The sequence below is a fragment of the Calliopsis andreniformis genome, unplaced genomic scaffold (genome assembly GCF_051401765.1).
Source record: "Calliopsis andreniformis isolate RMS-2024a unplaced genomic scaffold, iyCalAndr_principal scaffold0007, whole genome shotgun sequence".
Lineage (NCBI taxonomy): Eukaryota > Metazoa > Arthropoda > Insecta > Hymenoptera > Andrenidae > Calliopsis > Calliopsis andreniformis.
This window is the reverse complement of record NW_027480425.1, coordinates 1,355,478-1,370,363: the sequence shown is the minus strand read 5'-3', so window position 1 is coordinate 1,370,363 and position 14,886 is coordinate 1,355,478.

Genomic DNA, 14,886 nt, shown 5'->3' with positions numbered 1-14,886 from the left:
TATATCGTATTTTATGCTTCTGGCGTTGACATCTTAGGCCCTAACTATTCCATCTGGTGGAACAACGCCCTAGAGTAAAGCCCAGGTTGCGCGGAACGTAGAAATGACCATATCTTTCACACTGGTAGCAATTATTCGTTTTATACGATGGAAAAATTGTTCTATTTATTTTGTATTTAATGCTTCGGGCGTTGACTTCTAAGGCCCTAACTATTCGATCAGGTGGAGCAACGCCCTAGAGTGAAGCCTAGGTTGCTCGAAATGTAGAAATGACCATAACTTTCACACTGGTTGCTATCATTCGTTTTATATGATGGAAAAACTGTTGTACTTATATTGTATTTTATGCTTCTGGCGTTCACTTCTTAGGCCCTAAATATTCGATCTGGTGGAACAACGGCCTAGGGTGAAGCCTAGGTTGCCCAGAACGTAGAAATGACCATCCCTTTCACACGGGTTGCAATTATTCCTGTTATAGGATGGAAAGACTGTTGTATTTTTATTGTATTTTATACTTCAGGCGTTGACTTCTGAGGCCGTAGCTATACGATGTGGTGGAAGAACGCCATACAGTGAAGCCTAGATTGCCCGGAACGTACAAATGGCTATAACTTTTACACTGGTAGCAATTATTCGTTTTATACGATGGAAAAGCTGTTATATTTATATTGTAATTTATGCTTCGGGCGTTGACTTCTAAGGCCCTAACTATTCAATCTGTTGGAGCAGCGCCCTAGGGTGAAGCCTAGGTTGCTCGGAAAGTTGAAATGACCATAAGTTTCATACTGGTTGCAATTATTCGTTTTATAAGATGGAAAAACTGTTGTATTTATATTGTATTTTATGCTTCTGGCGTTGACTTCTAAGCCCCTAATTATTCGATTTGGTGGAACAACGCCGTAGAGTGAAGCCTAGGTTGCCTGGAACGTAGAAATGACCATTACCTTCACACTGTCTGCAATTATTCCTTTTATACGATGGAAAAGCTGTTGTATTTATATCGTATTTTATGCTTCTGGCGTTGACTTCTTAGGCCGTAACTATTCGATCTGGTGGAGCAACGCCCTGGAGTAAAACATGGGTTGCCCGGAACATAGAAATGACCACTACTATCACACTGGTTGCAAATTATTCCTGCTATACGATGGAAGAACTGTTGTATTTTTATTGTATTTTATGCTTCAGGCGTGGACTTCTGAGGCCGTAGCTATTCGATGTGGTGGAAGAACGCCATACAGTGAAGCCTAGGTTGCCCGGAACGTAGAAATGACCATTACTTTCACACTGTTTGCAATTATTCCTTTTATACGATGGAAAAGCTGTTGTATTTATATCGTAGTTTATGCTTCTGGCGTTGTCTTCTTAGGCCCTAACTATTCGATCTGGTGGAACAACGCCGTAGAGTGAAGCCTAGGTTGCCCGGAACGTAGAAATGACCATAACTTTCACACTGATTGCAATTATTTGTTATATACGATGGAAAAGCTGTTGTATATATATCGTATTTTATGCTTCTGGCGTTGACTTCTAAGGACCTAGCTATTCGATCTGGTGGAGCAACGCCCTAGAGTGAAGCCTAGGTTGCTCGGAATGTAGAAATGACCATAACTTTCACACTGATTGCAATTATTCGTTTTATACGATGGAAAAACTGTTGCATCTTCATCGTATTTTATGCTTCTGGCGTTGACTTCTTAGGCCGTAACTATTCGATCTGGTGGAGCAACGCCCTGGAGTGAAACCTGGGTCGCCCGGAACGTAGAAATGACCATCACTATCAAACTGGTTGCAATTATTTGTTTTATACGATGGAAAAGCTGTTGTATTTATATCGTATTTTATGCTTCTGGCGTTGACTTCTTAGGCCCTAACTATTCCATCCGGTGGAACAACGCCCTAGGGTGAAGCCTAGGTTGCCCGGAAAGTAGAAATGACCATAACTTTCACACTGGTAGCAATTATTCGTTTTATACGATGGAAAAACTGTTGTATTTATTTTGTATTTTATGCTTCGGGCGTTGACTTCTAAGGACCTAACTATTCGGTCTGGTGGAGCAACGCCCTAGAGTGAAGCCTAGGTTGTTCGGAATGTAGAAATGACCATAACTTTCACACTGGTTGCAATTATTCGTTTTATACGATGGAAAAACTGTTGCATCTTTATCGTATTTTGTGCTTCTGGCGTTGACTTCTTAGGCCGTAACTATTCGATCTGGTGGAGCACCGCCCTGGAGTGAAGCCTAGGTTGCCCGGAACGTAGAAATGACCACTACTATCACACTGGTTGCAAATTATTCCTGCTATACGATGGAAAAACTGTTCTATTTATTTTGTATTTTATGCTTCGGTCGTTGACTTCTAAGGCCCTAACTGTTTGATCTGACGGAGCATCGCCGTAGAGTGAAGCCTAGGTTGCCCGGAACGTAGAAATGACCACTACTATCACACTGGTTGCAAATTATTCCTGCTATACGATGGAGAAACTGTTGTATTTTTATTGCATTTTATGCTTCTGGCGTTCACTTCTTAGGCCCTAACTATTCGATCTGGAGGAACAACGGCCTAGGGTGAAGCCTACGTTGCCCGGAACGTAGAAATGACCATAACTTTCACATTGGTTGCGATTATTTGTTTTATACGATGGAAAAGCTGTTGTATTTATATCGTATTATATGCTTCTGGCGTTGACTTCTTAGGCCCTAACTATTCCATCTGGTCGAACAACGCCCTAGAGTAAAGCCCAGGTTGCGCGGAACGTAGAAATGACCATATCTTTCACACTGGTAGCAATTATTCGTTTTATACGATGGAAAAATTGTTCTATTTATTTTGTATTTTATGCTTCGGGCGTTGACTTCTAAGGCCCTAGCTATTCGATCTGGTCGAGCAACGCCGTAGAGTGAAGCCTAGGTTACCCGGAACGTAGAAATGACCATAACTTCCACACTGGTTGCAATTATTCGTTTTATACGATGTAAAAGCTGTTGTATTTATATCGTATTTTATGCTTCTGACGTTGACTTCTTAGGCCCTAACTACTCGACCTGGAGGAGCAACGCCCTAGAGTGAAACCTAGGTTGCCAGGAACCTAGAAATGACCATTACATTCACACTGGTTGCAATTATTCCTGTTATACGATGGAAAAACTGTTGTATTTTTATTGTATTCTATGCTTCTGGCGTTTAATTCTAAGTCGCTAGCTATTTGATCTGGTGGAGCAACGACCTAGAGTGAAGCCTAGGTTGCCCGAACGTAGAAATTACCATTACTTTCACACTGTTTGCAATTATTCCTTTTACACGATGGAAAAGCTGTTGTATTTATATCGTATTTTATGCTTCTGGCGTTGTCTTCTTAGGCCCTAACTATTCGATCTGGTGGAACAACTCCGTAGAGTGAAGCCTAGGTTGCCCGGAACGTAGAAATGACCATAACTTTCACACTGATTGCAATTATTTGTTATATACGATGGAAAAGCTGTTGTATTTATATCGTATTTTATGCTTCTGGCGTTGACTTCTAAGGACCTAACTATTCGATCTGGTGGAGCAACGCCCTAGAGTGAAGCCTAGGTTGCTCGGAATGTAGAAATGACCATAACTTTCACACTGATTGCAATTATTCGTTTTATACGATGGAAAAACTGTTGCATCTTCATCGTACTTTATGCTTCTGGCGTTGACTTCTCAGGCCGTAACTATTCGATCTGGTGGAGCAACGCCCTGGCGTGAAACCTGGGTTGCCCGGAACGTAGAAATGACCACTACTATCACACTGGTTGCAAATTATTCCAGCTATACGAGGGAGAAACTGTTGTATTTTTATTGCATTTTATGCTTCTGGCGTTCACTTCTTAGGCCCTAACTATTCGATCTGGAGGAACAACGGCCTAGGGTGAAGCCTACGTTGCCCGGAACGTAGAAATGACCATAACTTTCACACTGGTTGCGATTATTTGTTTTATACGATGGAAAAGCTGTTGTATTTATATCGTATTTTATGCTTCTGGCGTTGACTTCTTAGGCCCTAACTATTCCATCTGGTGGAACAACGCCCTAGAGTAAAGCCCAGGTTGCGCAGAACGTAGAAATGACCATATCTTTCACACTGGTAGCAATTATTCGTTTTATACGATGGAAAAATTGTTCTATTTATTTTGTATTTTATGCTTCGGGCGTTGACTTCTAAGGCCCTAGCTATTCGATCTGGTCGAGCAATGCCGTAGAGTGAAGCCTAGGTTGCCCGGAACGTAGAAATGACCATAACTTCCACACTGGTTGCAATTATTCGTTTTATACGATGTAAAAGCTGTTGCATTTATATGGTATTTTATGCTTCTGGCGTTGACTTCTAAGCCCCTAATTATTCGATTTGGTGGAACAACGCCGTAGAGTGAAGCCTAGGTTGCCTGGAACGTAGAAATGACCATTACTTTCACACTGTCTGCAATTATTCCTTTTATACGATGGAAAAGCTGTTGTATTTATATCGTATTTTATGCTTCTGGCGTTGACTTCTTAGGCCGTAACTATTCGATCTGGTGGAGCAACGCCCTGGAGTAAAACATGGGTTGCCCGGAACATAGAAATGACCACTACTATCACACTGGTTGCAAATTATTCCTGCTATACGATGGAAGAACTGTTGTATTTTTATTGTATTTTATGCTTCAGGCGTGGACTTCTGAGGCCGTAGCTATTCGATGTGGTGGAAGAACGCCATACAGTGAAGCCTAGGTTGCCCGGAACGTAGAAATGACCATTACTTTCACACTGTTTGCAATTATTCCTTTTATACGATGGAAAAGCTGTTGTATTTATATCGTATTTTATGCTTCTGGCGTTGTCTTCTTAGGCCCTAACTATTCGATCTGGTGGAACAACGCCGTAGAGTGAAGCCTAGGTTGCCCGGAACGTAGAAATGACCATAACTTTCACACTGATTGCAATTATTTGTTATATACGATGGAAAAGCTGTTGTATATATATCGTATTTTATGCTTCTGGCGTTGACTTCTAAGGACCTAGCTATTCGATCTGGTGGAGCAACGCCCTAGAGTGAAGCCTAGGTTGCTCGGAATGTAGAAATGAGCATAACTTTCACACTGATTGCAATTATTCGTTTTATACGATGGAAAAACTGTTGCATCTTCATCGTATTTTATGCTTCTGGCGTTGACTTCTTAGGCCGTAACTATTCGATCTGGTGGAGCAACGCCCTGGAGTGAAACCTGGGTCGCCCGGAACGTAGAAATGACCATCACTATCAAACTGGTTGCAATTATTTGTTTTATACGATGGAAAAGCTGTTGTATTTATATCGTATTTTATGCTTCTGGCGTTGACTTCTTAGGCCCTAACTATTCCATCCGGTGGAACAACGCCCTAGGGTGAAGCCTAGGTTGCCCGGAAAGTAGAAATGACCATAACTTTCACACTGGTAGCAATTATTCGTTTTATACGATGGAAAAACTGTTGTATTTATTTTGTATTTTATGCTTCGGGCGTTGACTTCTAAGGACCTAACTATTCGGTCTGGTGGAGCAACGCCCTAGAGTGAAGCCTAGGTTGTTCGGAATGTAGAAATGACCATAACTTTCACACTGGTTGCAATTATTCGTTTTATACGATGGAAAAACTGTTGCATCTTTATCGTATTTTGTGCTTCTGGCGTTGACTTCTTAGGCCGTAACTATTCGATCTGGTGGAGCACCGCCCTGGAGTGAAGCCTAGGTTGCCCGGAACGTAGAAATGACCACTACTATCACACTGGTTGCAAATTATTCCTGCTATACGATGGAAAAACTGTTCTATTTATTTTGTATTTTATGCTTCGGTCGTTGACTTCTAAGGCCCTAACTGTTTGATCTGGCGGAGCATCGCCGTAGAGTGAAGCCTAGGTTGCCCGGAACGTAGAAATGACCACTACTATCACACTGGTTGCAAATTATTCCTGCTATACGATGGAAAAACTGTTGTATTTATATTGTATTTTATGCTTCTGGCGTTGACTTCTAAGGCCCTAATTATTCGATTTGGTGGAACAACGCCGTAGAGTGAAGCCTAGGTTGCCCGGAACGTAGAAATGACCATTACTTTCACACTGTTTGCAATTATTCCTTTTATACGATGGAAAAGCTGTTGTATTTATATCGTATTTTATGCTTCTGGCGTTGACTTCTTAGGCCGTAACTATTCGATCTGGTGGAGCAACGCCCTGGAGTGAAACCTGGGTTGCCCGGAACGTAGAAATGACCACCACTATCACACTGGTTGCAAATTATTCCTGCTATACGATGGAGAAGCTGTTGTATTTTTATTGCATTTTATGCTTCTGGCGTTCACTTCTTAGGCCCTAACTATTCGATCTGGAGGAACAACGGCCTAGGGTGTAGCCTACGTTGCCCGGAACGTAGAATTGACCATAACTTTCACACTGGTTGCGATTATTTGTTTTATACGATGGAAAAGCTGTTGTATTTATATCGTATTATATGCTTCTGGCGTTGACTTCTTAGGCCCTAACTATTCCATCTGGTGGAACAACGCCCTAGAGTAAAGCCCAGGTTGCGCGGAACGTAGAAATGACCATATCTTTCACACTGGTAGCAATTATTCGTTTTATACGATGGAAAAATTGTTCTATTTATTTTGTATTTTATGCTTCGGGCGTTGACTTCTAAGGCCCTAGCTATTCGATCTGGTCGTTCAACGCCGTAGAGTGAAGCCTAGGTTACCCGGAACGTAGAAATGACCATAACTTCCACACTGGTTGCAATTATTCGTTTTATACGATGTAAAAGCTGTTGTATTTATATCGTATTTTATGCTTCTGACGTTGACTTCTTAGGCCCTAACTACTCGACCTGGAGGAGCAACGCCCTAGAGTGAAACCTAGGTTGCCAGGAACCTAGAAATGACCATTACATTCACACTGGTTGCAATTATTCCTGTTATACGATGGAAAAACTGTTGTATTTTTATTGTATTCTATGCTTCTGGCGTTTAATTCTAAGTCGCTAGCTATTTGATCTGGTGGAGCAACGACCTAGAGTGAAGCCTAGGTTGCCCGAACGTAGAAATTACCATTACTTTCACACTGGTTGCAATTATTCCTTTTACACGATGGAAAAGCTGTTGTATTTATATTGTATTTTATGCTTCTGGCGTTCACTTCTTAGGCCCTAACTATTCGATCTGGTGGAACAACGACCTAGGGTGAAGCCTAGGTTGCCCGGAACGTAGAAATGACCATAGCTTTTACACTGGTAGCAATTATTCGTTTTATACAATGGAAAAACCGTTCTATTTACTTTGTATTTTATGCTTCGGGCGTTGACTTCTAAGGCCCTAACTATTCAATCTGTTGGAGCAACGCCCTAGGGTGAAGCCTAGGTTGCTCGTAAAGTAGAAATGACCATAAGTTTCATACTGGTTGCAATTATTCGTTTTATACGATGGAAATGCTGTTGTATTTATATCGTATTTTATGCTTCGGGCGTTGACTTCTTAGGCCCTAACATTTCGATCTGGTGGAGCAACGCCCGACAGTGAAGCCTAGGTTGCCCGGAACGTAGAAATGACCATTACTTTCACACTGTTTGCAATTATTCCTTTTATACGATGGAAAAGCTGTTGTATTTATATCGTATTTTATGCTTCTGGCGTTGACTTCTTAGGCCGTAACTATTCGATCTGGTGGAGCAACGCCCTGGAGTGAAACATGGGTTGCCCGGAACATAGAAATGACCACTACTATCACACTGGTTGCAAATTATTCCTGCTATACGATGGAAAAACTGTTGTATTTTTATTGTATTTTATGCTTCAGGCGTGGACTTCTGAGGCCGTAGCTATTCGATGTGGTGGAAGAACGCCATACAGTGAAGCCTAGGTTGCCCGGAACGTAGAAATGACCATTACTTTCACACTGTTTGCAATTATTCCTTTTATACGATGGAAAAGCTGTTGTATTTATATCGTATTTTATGCTTCTGGCGTTGTCTTCTTAGGCCCTAACTATTCGATCTGGTGGAACAACGCCGTAGAGTGAAGCCTAGGTTGCCCGGAACGTAGAAATGACCATAACTTTCACACTGATTGCAATTATTTGTTATATACGATGGAAAAGCTGTTGTATTTATATCGTATTTTATGCTTCTGGCGTTGACTTCTAAGGACCTAACTATTCGATCTGGTGGAGCAACGCCCTAGAGTGAAGCCTAGGTTGCTCGGAATGTAGAAATGACCATAACTTTCACACTGATTGCAATTATTCGTTTTATACGATGGAAAAACTGTTGCATCTTCATCGTATTTTATGCTTCTGGCGTTGACTTCTCAGGCCGTAACTATTCGATCTGGTGGAGCAACGCCCTGGAGTGAAACCTGGGTTGCCCGGAACGTAGAAATGACCACTACTATCACACTGGTTGCAAATTATTCCTGCTATACGATGGAGAAACTGTTGTATTTTTATTGCATATTATGCTTCTGGCGTTCACTTCTTAGGCCCTAACTATTCGATCTGGAGGAACAACGGCCTAGGGTGAAGCCTACGTTGCCTGGAACGTAGAAATGACCATAACTTTCACACTGGTTGCGATTATTTGTTTTATACGATGGAAAAGCTGTTGTATTTATATCGTATTTTATGCTTCTGGCGTTGACTTCTTAGGCCGTAACTATTCGATCTGGTGGAGCAACGCCCTGGAGTAAAACATGGGTTGCCCGGAACATAGAAATGACCACTACTATCACACTGGTTGCAAATTATTCCTGCTATACGATGGAAGAACTGTTGTATTTTTATTGTATTTTATGCTTCAGGCGTGGACTTCTGAGGCCGTAGCTATTCGATGTGGTGGAAGAACGCCATACAGTGAAGCCTAGGTTGCCCGGAACGTAGAAATGACCATTACTTTCACACTGTTTGCAATTATTCCTTTTATACGATGGAAAAGCTGTTGTATTTATATCGTATTTTATGCTTCTGGCGTTGTCTTCTTAGGCCCTAACTATTCGATCTGGTGGAACAACGCCGTAGAGTGAAGCCTAGGTTGCCCGGAACGTAGAAATGACCATAACTTTCACACTGATTGCAATTATTTGTTATATACGATGGAAAAGCTGTTGTATATATATCGTATTTTATGCTTCTGGCGTTGACTTCTAAGGACCTAGCTATTCGATCTGGTGGAGCAACGCCCTAGAGTGAAGCCTAGGTTGCTCGGAATGTAGAAATGACCATAACTTTCACACTGATTGCAATTATTCGTTTTATACGATGGAAAAACTGTTGCATCTTCATCGTATTTTATGCTTCTGGCGTTGACTTCTTAGGCCGTAACTATTCGATCTGGTGGAGCAACGCCCTGGAGTGAAACCTGGGTCGCCCGGAACGTAGAAATGACCATCACTATCAAACTGGTTGCAATTATTTGTTTTATACGATGGAAAAGCTGTTGTATTTATATCGTATTTTATGCTTCTGGCGTTGACTTCTTAGGCCCTAACTATTCCATCCGGTGGAACAACGCCCTAGGGTGAAGCCTAGGTTGCCCGGAAAGTAGAAATGACCATAACTTTCACACTGGTAGCAATTATTCGTTTTATACGATGGAAAAACTGTTGTATTTATTTTGTATTTTATGCTTCGGGCGTTGACTTCTAAGGACCTAACTATTCGGTCTGGTGGAGCAACGCCCTAGAGTGAAGCCTAGGTTGTTCGGAATGTAGAAATGACCATAACTTTCACACTGGTTGCAATTATTCGTTTTATACGATGGAAAAACTGTTGCATCTTTATCGTATTTTGTGCTTCTGGCGTTGACTTCTTAGGCCGTAACTATTCGATCTGGTGGAGCACCGCCCTGGAGTGAAACCTGGGTCGCCCGGAACGTAGAAATGACCATCACTATCAAACTGGTTGCAATTATTTGTTTTATACGATGGAAAAGCTGTTGTATTTATATCGTATTTTATGCTTCTGGCGTTGACTTCTTAGGCCCTAACTATTCCATCTGGTGGAACAACGCCCTAGAGTAAAGCCCAGGTTGCGCAGAACGTAGAAATGACCATATCTTTCACACTGGTAGCAATTATTCGTTTTATACGATGGAAAAATTGTTCTATTTATTTTGTATTTTATGCTTCGGGCGTTGACTTCTAAGGCCCTAGCTATTCGATCTGGACGAGCAACGCCGTAGAGTGAAGCCTAGGTTGCCCGGAACGTAGAAATGACCATAACTTCCACACTGGTTGCAATTATTCGTTTTATACGATGTAAAAGCTGTTGCATTTATATGGTATTTTATGCTTCTGACGTTGACTTCTTAGGCCCTAACTACTCGACCTGGAGGAGCAACGCCCTGGAGTGAAACATGGGTTGCCCGGAACGCAGAAATGACCACTACTATCACACTGGTTGCAATTTATTCCTGCTATACGATGGTAAAACTGTTGTATTTTTATTGTATTTTATGCTTCAGGCGTGGACTTCTGAGGCCGTAGCTATTCGATGTAGTGGAAGAACGCCATACACTGAAGCCTAGGTTGCCCGGAACATAGAAATGACCATAAATTTCATACTGGTTGCAATTATTCGGTTTATACGATGGAAAAACTGTTGTATTTATATTGTATTTTATGCTTCTGGCGTTCACTTCTTAGGCCCTAACTATTCGATCTGGTGGAACAACGACCTAGGGTGAAGCCTAGGTTACCCGGAACGTAGAAATGACCATAACTTCCACACTGGTTGCAATTATTCGTTTTATACGATGTAAAAGCTGTTGTATTTATATCGTATTTTATGCTTCTGACGTTGACTTCTTAGGCCCTAACTACTCGACCTGGAGGAGCAACGCCCTAGAGTGAAACCTAGGTTGCCAGGAACCTAGAAATGACCATTACATTCACACTGGTTGCAATTATTCCTGTTATACGATGGAAAAACTGTTGTATTTTTATTGTATTCTATGCTTCTGGCGTTTAATTCTAAGTCGCTAGCTATTTGATCTGGTGGAGCAACGACCTAGAGTGAAGCCTAGGTTGCCCGAACGTAGAAATTACCATTACTTTCACACTGTTTGCAATTATTCCTTTTACACGATGGAAAAGCTGTTGTATTTATATCGTATTTTATGCTTCTGGCGTTGTCTTCTTAGGCCCTAACTATTCGATCTGGTGGAACAACGCCGTAGAGTGAAGCCTAGGTTGCCCGGAACGTAGAAATGACCATAACTTTCACACTGATTGCAATTATTTGTTATATACGATGGAAAAGCTGTTGTATTTATATCGTATTTTATGCTTCTGGCGTTGACTTCTAAGGACCTAACTATTCGATCTGGTGGAGCAACGCCCTAGAGTGAAGCCTAGGTTGCTCGGAATGTAGAAATGACCATAACTTTCACACTGATTGCAATTATTCGTTTTATACGATGGAAAAACTGTTGCATCTTCATCGTACTTTATGCTTCTGGCGTTGACTTCTCAGGCCGTAACTATTCGATCTGGTGGAGCAACGCCCTGGCGTGAAACCTGGGTTGCCCGGAACGTAGAAATGACCACTACTATCACACTGGTTGCAAATTATTCCTGCTATACGAGGGAGAAACTGTTGTATTTTTATTGCATTTTATGCTTCTGGCGTTCACTTCTTAGGCCCTAACTATTCGATCTGGAGGAACAACGGCCTAGGGTGAAGCCTACGTTGCCCGGAACGTAGAAATGACCATAACTTTCACACTGGTTGCGATTATTTGTTTTATACGATGGAAAAGCTGTTGTATTTATATCGTATTTTATGCTTCTGGCGTTGACTTCTTAGGCCCTAACTATTCCATCTGGTGGAACAACGCCCTAGAGTAAAGCCCAGGTTGCGCAGAACGTAGAAATGACCATATCTTTCACACTGGTAGCAATTATTCGTTTTATACGATGGAAAAATTGTTCTATTTATTTTGTATTTTATGCTTCGGGCGTTGACTTCTAAGGCCCTAGCTATTCGATCTGGACGAGCAACGCCGTAGAGTGAAGCCTAGGTTGCCCGGAACGTAGAAATGACCATAACTTCCACACTGGTTGCAATTATTCGTTTTATACGATGTAAAAGCTGTTGCATTTATATGGTATTTTATGCTTCTGACGTTGACTTCTTAGGCCCTAACTACTCGACCTGGAGGAGCAACGCCCTGGAGTGAAACATGGGTTGCCCGGAACGCAGAAATGACCACTACTATCACACTGGTTGCAATTTATTCCTGCTATACGATGGTAAAACTGTTGTATTTTTATTGTATTTTATGCTTCAGGCGTGGACTTCTGAGGCCGTAGCTATTCGATGTAGTGGAAGAACGCCATACACTGAAGCCTAGGTTGCCCGGAACATAGAAATGACCATAAGTTTCATACTGGTTGCAATTATTCGGTTTATACGATGGAAAAACTGTTGTATTTATATTGTATTTTATGCTTCTGGCGTTCACTTCTTAGGCCCTAACTATTCGATCTGGTGGAACAACGACCTAGGGTGAAGCCTAGGTTGCCCGGAACGTAGAAATGACCATAGCTTTTACACTGGTAGCAATTATTCGTTTTATACAATGGAAAAACCGTTCTATTTACTTTGTATTTTATGCTTCGGGCGTTGACTTCTAAGGCCCTAACTATTCAATCTGTTGGAGCAACGCCCTAGGGTGAAGCCTAGGTTGCTCGTAAAGTAGAAATGACCATAAGTTTCATACTGGTTGCAATTATTCGTTTTATACGATGGAAATGCTGTTGTATTTATATCGTATTTTATGCTTCGGGCGTTGACTTCTTAGGCCCTAACATTTCGATCTGGTGGAGCAACGCCCGACAGTGAAGCCTAGGTTGCCCGGAACGTAGAAATGACCATTACTTTCACACTGTTTGCAATTATTCCTTTTATACGATGGAAAAGCTGTTGTATTTATATCGTATTTTATGCTTCTGGCGTTGACTTCTTAGGCCCTAACTATTCGATCTGGTGGAACAACGCCGTAGAGTGAAGCCTAGGTTGCCCGGAACGTAGAAATGACCATTACTTTCACACTGTTCGCAATTATTCGTTTTATACGATGGAAAAACTGTTGTATTTTTATTGCATTTTATGCGTCTGGCGTTCACTTCTTAGGCCCTAACTATTGGATCTGGTGGAACAACGCCCTAGGGTCAAGCCTAGGTTGCCCGGAACGTAGAAATGACCATAGCTTTTACACTCGTAGCAATTATTCGTTTTATACAATGGAAAAACCGTTCTAATTATTTTGTATTTTATGCTTCGGGCGTTGACTTCTAAGCCCCTAACTATTCAATCTGTTGGAGCAAAGCCCTAGGGTGATGCCTAGGTTGCTCGGAAAGGAGAAATGACCATAAGTTTCATACTGGTTGCAATTATTCGTTTTATACGATGGAAAAACTGTTGTATTTATATTGTATTTTATGCTTCTGGCGTTGACTTCTCAGGCCCTAATTATTCGATCTGGTGGAACAACGCCGTAGAGTGAAGCCTAGGTTGCCCGAACGTAGAAATGTCCATTACCTTCACACTGTTTGCAATTATTCCTTTTATACGATGGAAAAGCTGTTGTATTTATATCGTATTTTATGCTTCTGGCGTTGACTTCTAAGGACCTAACTATTCGATCTGGTGGAGCAACGCCCTAGAGTGAAGCCTAGGTTGCTCGGAATGTAGATATGACCATAACTTTCACACTGATTGCAATTATTCGTTTTGTACGATGGAAAAGCTGTTGTATTTATATTGTATTTTATCCTTCTGGCGTTGACTTCTAAGGCCGTAGCAACTAGATGTGGTGGAGCAACGACCTAGAGCGACGCCTAGGTTGCCCGGAACGTAGAAATGACCATTACTTTTACAATGTTTGCAACTATTCATTTTATACGATGGAAAAACTGTTGTATTTATATTGTATTTTATTCTTATGGCGTTGAATTCTAAGTCCCTAGCTATTACATCTCGTGGAACAACGCCCTAGGGTAAAGCCCAGGTTGCGCGGAACGTAGAAATGACCATAACTTTCACACTGGTAGCAATTTTTCGTTTTATACTATGGAAAAACTGTTTTATTTATTTTGTATTTTATGCTTTGAGCGTTGACTTCTGAGGCCCTAACTATTCGATCTGGTGGAGCAACGCCCTAGAGTGAAGCCTAGGTTGCCCGGAACGTAGAAATGACCATAACTTTCACACTGGTAGCAATTTTTCGTTTTATACGATGGAAAAACTGTTTTATTTATTTTGTATTTTATGCTTTGAGCGTTGACTTCTAAGGCCCCAACTATTCCATCTGGTGGAGCAACGCCCTAGAGTGAAGCCTAGGTTGCCCGGAACGTAGAAATGACCATAACTTTCACACTGGTTGCTATCATTCGATTTATACGATGGAAAAACTGTTATATTTACATTGTATTTTATACTTCTGGCGTTGACTTCTTAGGCCCTAACTGTTCGATCTGGTGGAACAACGCCCTAGAGTGAAGCCTAGGTTGCCCGGAACGTAGAAATGACCATTACTTTCACACTGTTTGCAATTATTCCTTTTATACGATGGAAAAGCTGTTGTATTTATATCGTATTTTATGCTTCTGGCGTTGACTTCTTAGGCCGTAACTATTCGATCTGGTGGAGCAACGCCCTGGAGTGAAACATGGGTTGCCCGGAACATAGAAATGACCACTACTATCACACTGGTTGCAAATTATTCCTGCTATACGATGGAAAAACTGTTGTATTTTTATTGTATTTTATGCTTCAGGCGTGGACTTCTGAGGCCGTAGCTATTCGATGTGGTGGAAGAACGCCATACAGTGAAGCCTAGGTTGCCCGGAACGTAG